The following is an 8,686-nucleotide window of genomic DNA, read 5'->3' on the forward strand; positions in this document are numbered from 1 at the left end:
AAATGACAGATTTTGTGTGTGATTGGATAGTGTTTTAAATATTTTGTAGATATTTTGTAATATAGTACTTCCCCCATAAAAGTTGCAGTTAATGGGCATTGCTTCCCCTTTTAGTATAATCAGGACTCTTTTTTAAGTAAACAGTGGTAGCAGAAAAGACAAAATACGCAACAGAAATTGACTTTTCACATTTCTGAAGACTGAGCAGTACAAGATCAAGATGTCAGCGAGGTTGGTTCCTGGTGAGGCTCTCCACCCAGCTCTTGTAGGCTGCCCTCACATGAGACTGAGGGGGACGGGAGGGCATAGGTGGAGGGGATGTGAGGAGGGAGGCTGACCCTGCGCTCTTCTCATCGACCGCTAATTCTAGTGTGGGACTTCCTCTGAACGTGATTGACTCTCAAAGCCTCTACCTTCTGCCTTCATGAGAAAGTTAGGGCTTCAAAATACAACTTAGGGGGATCCATGTTCAGTGTGCAGTAGCTCCTTCCAGAGTTCTAGTTCTCGTCCTCTCACCTCTGACCTCTACACGACATCTCTGATTTCTGACGTTGTCGTCTCATCTTCTGAGCAAGAGATGCATGGCAACTTTTCCATTTGTGTTGCAATAAGTCACGTTGTGCCTTTCTATAGGGTTACAAATAATTTCATAAGATAGGGGGAGTTTTCTACATATTTGTGTAGCTTGTTATTTTGGAAGTGTGGAAACACATAAAGTAGTAAAGAAAAGGGTACATCATAAATTCACTGTGGTACCACTGAGTTTCAAACAATGAAGTCATGGATAATCTTGTTTTATGCTCTGTTCAGAAGCCTGTCCCAGACATAATTTCATCTTTAAAATACAAGAAATCTCTACACTTAAAAAAGAAAATTTGTATTATTAGAAGTTGTATCATTATCACAGGCAATAATTAATAATAATTTCATAAATAAGCATAAATTTCTAGCCAGTGTTCATATTTTTTCATTTTTTTGTAATAAGCTTTTAAGCAATGTTTCTTTGAGCTTTCAGAAAAGTCAGCAATCTTCTTTGTGTGCTCTCTCTCTCTCTCTCTCTCTCTCTCTCTCTCTCTGTCATTCTCTCTTGCTTCCTCTCTTCTTCTCCCCCTTTTTCCTGCTCATCCATTTTTGTTGAAAAAAAAGGTCATTTTTTTCTGCTAATTCTCCTTCAGTCTTGATATCACTAACTATGTCTTTCACGTGTTTGCCTGTTGTATTTCCTATAAATTGGTAGTTAAAGAGCTTGGAGAGAAAGAAAAGAGTGAGTCGGATCAGATAGTGGGAGAGGGAATGGGAAAAACAGAGCAAGAAAAAAAACTGTGGGGTCACCCAATCCAGGGACTCTGAGGCGCCTTTCTCCTTGCCATTGTTTGGCTGCTGGATGACCACCCAAGGGCCCAGGCTTTCCTTCTTTCTCTCTTGCTTCCTGCTCTAAGGTGAGCAGTTGTCCCCACTGCACACTTCCTCACATGACCATCTGGCACATCTACTGAGATCCAAAGCAATAAGCCCACACCATCTTGGACTGAAGCCTCCGATACAGTGGGCCAAAGTAAATTTTTTTTCTTTTTATAAATTATCTCCAGTTTTTTGTTATAGTGATGGAAAGAAGGCTAGTACAATAAGACTCTCAATTTTTTATTTTCTATGTGTAAGTTCTGCCTTGTATTTTAGTCCTTGTCACTTTCTAAGAGTTGAAATTCATCTAGAGCTTCTGCACTTGAAGATGTCAAGGGATCTGAAACTCAGGATCCTGCTGACCAGTCTTATCCAGGTTTGTGACCATAAACTACCACCTGAAAATGAAAAAGCCTACCACCCTGAAAGTGCCATAAGAAAGGAAATCAAAGGACTCAAAAATCTTTTTTCCAAGGCCTGAGATCAGTAGTGTAAGTGGCAAAGAAAATTCACAAATCATTCGCTATGGGCAGAGACATAAATTTCAGCTACAGAAGAAACAAAAGAAATTAGTACAAAAGCTATATTAAAGATTTTCTTCCTTGAGTTTTATTGCATTAATTTAATTCTATTCCTGGAAATAATAGAAAATGACTTAAAGCAATTTCTTTTGCTTTGCAGAAAATAAAATTATTGATTAATTTATTTATTTTTGTATTTTAGGGAAAGATCTACAGGGTGTTCAGGTTCTCACTACTAGATCAGACCTGTAGTGATTCTCCTGTTTACAGCCTCACGAGAGCTGTGATTATCCATGCACACCACCACTCCCAGTCTCATTTGCCTTCTCATTGTGCTCCAGGGGTGAGGCCAGCACAGCAGGCCCATGGTGGATTGAACCCCTGGCCCCTGGGCCTGCTTGCAGGCACTTTAATCACTTGAGCTATTTGGTCGGCCCTGCAGGAAAAAAAAATGATAGACTATATTTTTGATTGGTAAAAGGAAAGTAGGCAAAACATAAAAATCACCAGGAAGGATTTATAAAACATAAAAGCTATAAGGTAGACATTTTCTGAAGAGATAAAATTTAAGACTCTTGCAAAAAATATTTTCCCCAAGAAGTTTCATGATGTTAATGGAGAAAGGGTTTAAATTTTTTTTGACAAAAACTTAGGATGTGCCTTAAAATGAATATCTGGTGAAGAAGATACTAGGTGATAAATAAAAGCACAATAATAAATAACCTTGGAGGAACTTACAGTCTTGTATTATCTAGACCCTCATGGAATTGCTAAAGAAAAGCAGGTTCCACTGAATCAAATAATATCAACATTATTATGTGGTGGAAAGATATAATGTTATGCTTTTTTTAAAAAAATGTATATAGCCTTTAAATAGAAAATATACATGGTTCCCATACTTTTAGAGAAGTTCTTATGTATAATGATGAGTCAAGGGAATTAGCTGATACTTTTTTTAAAAAAAATTTATTCATTTTAATGAGAAAAAAGATAAAATAGCAATGCAACAGTTTCAAAACAGTTTAGTAGGACAGTTATAATAACTAATACATTGCATATTGTCTTTGTAGTAGTTTTTCAGACAAGATGTAGACATATCTTGTCTAAATAATATTAGTACAAACCTTTCTTCACACTGAACTAAGAGGAAGTAGCTGTATCTTTCCTATCTTGTCTGTACATATGTATATATTTTGTTCACTACAAAACGCTCCTTTATTTATATCCCCCTTTTTTGTTTTGTTTTGTCAGAGATGGGTGTTCCATTGCTGTTAGAGAAGCTGTATTTGGAGAAGTCATTAAAGTATTTTTTCATATGTGATGCCAATCCAAATATTGTAGGTACTTGAATTCAGCAAAATAACCCAATATAGTCCAATAGTCCATAATAGTAGTGAGTTACCAGCACAACTAGCAATTGTCCAAAGTTGTTGAATTGAGCCTTTTACAGCTCAGAATATTAATATAGCTGATACTTTTTGAAGAACCTTGCATAGGAGAGCAATCTATAAGCAAATATTTCAGCACAATTTCTTTAATCAAAATTTCATCTCTTTCTAAAGCCATTTCATTCTGAATGTCTTCTTCACACTAACTTTGAGGGTCTACAATAAGGTTAAGACAAGAAAAGATGTGTGTGGGATTTTTTTCTACAGATAAAAGAAAAATGTCCATTACTGAATATCCATGTAAATGAATAATAGGCTCTGTTGAAGACAATGAAATATAAACTTTCAGACTCAACAGCCTCTTCAGAATTTCATTTTGACCCTGCTCTCTTGCATTGTAAGACAAGCATTCCTCCTCTCCTCCACCTCCTTGGTCCTGGTGACACATCGTTCATTCCCCTCTTACAGTTCCCCCTTTCTCTTTGGGCCTTCTCCTTGCCCCCCGGGTAGAAGACCATATTTTGATGATGTTATGTAAGGTTATTTTCCATAGTTTTCATATTACTGTCAATATACTTCTTTGTCATGCAATTTTCTGATTTGCTAGCAATAACTCAAAAGCTAAAACTACAACTCCATTCCCAAACTATCTCTTTTGTTTCAAATTCAAAGTTTTCAATTTTTGGAAGAAACATAAATGTGACTGTCTATGTACTCAACAGACCCATTTGTCCCATCTACCAAAACATGTCAGGAGCTTCCCTTTCAAACTGGTCCTTCAATCTTCCATATTCTGTCAGCTGGTAGGAGAGATGAAAAACTTTACAGAAAGGATTGAGGTGTGTCCTCTTACCATTCCTGCCAACCCTGCCCGTCATTCCAGACCTAGCTTCTTCTGGAAGGTGTTTCCAGTACCCCTCCCCCTTTCCAAGGCAATTTACAATGGACTTCCCACTCCCACATACCACACCAGATTGGGGCCACCAGCCTGGGGGAGAAGGGTTACGGAATGGTCAAGAATCTGATCTCTTCTTGAGGGCTTGCCCTTTAGCTAAGTTGTTTAAAGTGCTGCTTGGACAAATGCACTCAGGCACAGGTGACCATGGTTCGATCCCCATCCCCATAAGTCATATCCCCACATGCCTTTAAGGCAGCCAGAAGTAGCAAAAAAAAAAAAAATCCTACTCTAATTTTGACGGATGGGGGCCTGCGTAGTGGAGGGATAACAAGATGATGATGGAGATGGCAGAGCTTCATAAAGTGAAGCTTGCTGAACTAAAGCAAGAATGTCTTGCACATGGTGTAGAGACCAAAGGAATAAAGCAAGATCTCCAGGCATATCATCAACAGGCTCCAGGCATATCTTGAAGAGCATGCTGAAGAGAAGCATGCACTGAGAAATGAAACACATAGAAGAACCAAAGCCTGTAGAACTGCCTGGCAAAAAGGAGGAACCTCCTGAAAAAACTGTTGACTTGGCATCAGAGAAAAAGGTGTTAAAAATTACACCTGAAATGCCACAGACTGAAATAATGCAAAAAAGGGCTGAATGATTCAGTGTACTTGCGAGCTTGAAAGGCAAGAAAGCTGCTCGGGCAGCCAGCTTTGGTATTTCCTCAGTTCCAATGAAAGGTCTGTCATCTGATACCAAGCCTACAGTTAACCTGGATAAGCTAAAGGGAAGAGAACAAAGATTTAGTTTGGATGTCTTTTCAATCCCTAGAAAGTCTGAAGATGATGAGAAGCTGAAAAAGAAGAAGGAGCTATTTGGGATTGTCCCAAGTTCAGCTAGAACTGGAACCACAGAGGATATAGAGGCAAAGAAAATGAAAAGAGCAGAGTGCTTTGGGATTGCGTGATGGAAAGGTCTTGATGTTGTCTCTTCTCTGGTGGTTTCCATTTCTGATTCTTCTTGATCATGTACGTACCTAAGTGCACAGCCATGTGTCCGCGTCCTGCCTCACAGTGAGAAAGCACGTTCCCCAGGTACATCTATGAACTCCAGCAGCAATTTGCCCTAATGCTGTTTCAACTTTAAGGTTGTTGTGGTTTTGTTTTTAATTATTTTGCTTGTCAGTAAAGAAAAACTAGAAAAGACAAAAAAAAAAAAAAAATCTGATGTCTTCCTTACACTTCCCAATTTACTGAGTCTGCACCTGTACAGTTGCATGGCCTGGGGCAAGTTATTGAACTTGCCAAGCCATGGGTTTCCTCTTTAGGACATGTTGCTACCTGTAGCACACATTCCACAAGGCTGCTGGCAGAATGAAAGTAGACAGTTCAGAAAAAGTGGTTAGAATGGTTCGCACATGGCTCTAAACGTGTCAGTGAATATTATTCACTAGTAATATAATTAATAGTATAATAATATTATTAGGGAATATCTGCAGATATTATTATTTAGCTTCTTGAGAGATAAACTAGACTTTTATAGCTTTGCACACAAAGCACCAAGCCAAGATTACTTAATGTCTATTGATGAAGATGACACTTACTTGACAGTAAGGTTTTGCACTTATATTTTTTATAATTTCATTTAGTTGTAGGAACTAACAGCATCTTAAGAAGAGGTTATTCAACATACCACATGCCTTCTTTCAATGTCATTTGCTGGGATTTTTGTCCCATTATATCCTCCATCCCCAGGCTTTTTGTCATGGCATAACCTCATTATTTTATGTCAGCAGCTAGCAATAATTTCCTTTTTAATTAAGTTTAGTTCTTATAGTGCATATTGAACATCAACTTTCAAAAACATACATTTTAGGGGCCAGGGAGATAGCTCAGTAGAATAAGCACTTGCCTGGCAAACGCAAGGTCCTGAGTTCAATCTCCTGGACCGAAAAAAAAATACATTTTAAAATTTCTAATTGACACATAATAATTACACACATTTGTGTGGTGTAGGGTAATATTTCAGAACATGTATACAATGTGCAATAATCAAATCAAAGTAATTGACACACCCATCACCTCAGAAATTATCCTTTCCTTTTTTTTTTAGTTCCCAACTTTTAATAAATTTTGGCCTAAATTAAATTTTGGGGACCCCTGTCCTAATTTACCACAAAGCAGGGATCCCCAAATGTTTTTTTCCATTCAGGGCCACATAGGAAATGTTTCAGGCTTTATGTTTGATTAGTGATTCCACAAAGAGTCCAAAATTCATTCCCTCATTTAAAAAAAAAATATCAAGTTGAATTTATTTGTGCTATGTACCTCACATAACTGTTTTTCATAAATGCAGTGGAAATATGTTTCCATAATCCAAAGTCATCCTTCTCTGGATGAGCTAGAAGAACGTTTACTAGGGAACACCATCAGAACCAAGGTCTTTCAAGTAATTTCAAAATTTAGGCTTTTCTTTGTAAATCCCAAGACTCTGACCACCTTTCCCTTCTGAGAGAGCTGGTGTCATTCATTTTATGATTCGCTGGTGCGTGGGGTGCTACTCACCAAAGAGAGCACAGTGAAATAGATAAAGGCACAAGCAGAACAGGCCAGAGGATGCCTTTCCACTCTGCCGTTGAGGTGTAGCGTAGAAGTAACTTGAGATGTACCAATAGGAATTTTAAAAGGTGAGACTTATAGGGTAACTGGAGCCTACTCTGTCAATCTTTAGAAGTCTGTTTGACAAACTACCTTGGAATTTTTAAACACAACAGCTTGTGATTCTTCTTTTCAATCTGACAAATATTTTGGGCACTTGAAAGACAAAAGCAGTAAGAGAAGGTGGATACTCGAGTGAAGGTTGGCTTTGTTTCATTGTTTTGTTTTTTGTGGAGCATTTAGAACTGCTGGTCTTTGAGTAATTTGGCTGACCTTCAGGCATAAATAGGAAAGGTCAAGTTTGAATTTCAGCATTTTTGTGACAGCAAAATGAAAATAGATAAGGCAAAAGTAATTCTTATCTTCAAAAAAATGTAGATTTGCAAATGTTCAAACTATAGTAGTTTCAGTTCTGCCATGATTAAAGCCACAAAATAGAGTGAGAAATTCCTTAAGGATAGTAAGAAAATGAAAAAGAAATGTTAAAAAAATTCATTTTTATTTTATGTAATTTACTTTTCTAATGATCAAATTCACCTAGATGAGAAGGAAGAAAAATGTGAATAGTTATTGCGATGACAAGTCATCATAAATTCTAATTTCTGTTTTATAATTTCCTGCATTTTTTAATGATTAACATGTACTTATGCAAATAATAAATAAATATTCCCTGCTTGGATACCTAAGAACTCTGGCATGACCTTCCCCAAAGGTCACGGGAAGCCTCCCATGGGAAAGCTTCCCAGATCTACCCTCTTTATTGTTGACTAGAGCCAGGAAAACCGCGAAGCGTCTGTTCTGTTTCTGATGTCTGACTGCTGGCGGTTGTCACCCCTACCCAGTCCTCACACTCCTGTGTGCCACAGGCGGACAGGCAAGGTAATAAGAATGCCCAGTTCCATGGTCCCTCCTTTGGGACCATGGAAACCAGTGGGAGATTCAAGATTAGATTTAACCTTTCTGCATAGTAAAATCCCAGGGCCACTCTCTTTTCCTGGCTCTTCAAGCCCTTTTCAGACTTGCTTGAGCAACTTCTCAATGCAGATCTCAGTGATAGAAGTACTAAAGTTTTCTGTATCTTCTTGGGATGTACATGGCATCTTTCGTCTTAACATCTGAACCAAATTTGAGTGGAGTCCCTCCTGTTTTTCCAAATGGCCACACAGTGACCCTTTATTCTATATTTCTGTAATGCTATTCTCTATGACTACATTCATTAGGCCCTTTACAATCTACTTCCATGTCTGTATGTCCCACTCAGTATGCACTATTGAAGAACAAGAGTGATTTGCTATTCATTCCTGTTCTTTCTCCAGCAGCCCCAATAATATAGTAGCTATTTGTAAATGTAAACAGTTAGTGATGGCTCCACAGATTACAAGAGGACAAAATATCCATTCCTTATTTTTCTACATTCATTTAAATAAAATGTGGCCACCCTTCTGAGCAAAGGTTGCAGGAAGGATAAAATGTCTTACAGTGTTGATTTCCCTTCTGTCACAGTATAAGGACCCTGATTTCTGCACATCAAGAGACTAGAGAAAGGCAAAAGAAAGGGCAAAGCCTTCAGTTCACTCTGGCTGTATTTCCTGGCCCAGGGCCTTGTGGGCCATCTGAAGGTATAGGCCTGCTGGGGACAGCTCTAATGCACAGTTTAACTTTAGTGTACTCAGGCCCCAGATGAACACGACACCTCCTCTGAGAGGGGTTCCTGGCCTCTTGACACCACTTGAAAGGATTGCAAATTATTACCACTTGTAGCATCTGCTATGAGGTAAGCTGGCTCCAGCCTCCTTTTTCTCTCACCCATTTCCTTGTTGTACCTCA

The 8,686-nt window shown here is 38.3% G+C and overlaps 1 pseudogene; it reads left to right on the top strand.

The window, feature by feature from the left end:
* Nucleotides 1-4,540: 4,540 nt before the first annotated feature.
* On the top strand, nucleotides 4,541-5,169 carry LOC101566792 (annotated as a pseudogene).
* The last annotated feature ends 3,517 nt before the right edge of the window (nucleotides 5,170-8,686 follow it).

This window comes from Octodon degus, unplaced genomic scaffold (genome assembly GCF_000260255.1).
Source record: "Octodon degus isolate 3935 unplaced genomic scaffold, OctDeg1.0 scaffold00229, whole genome shotgun sequence".
Taxonomy (NCBI): Eukaryota; Metazoa; Chordata; class Mammalia; order Rodentia; family Octodontidae; genus Octodon; species Octodon degus.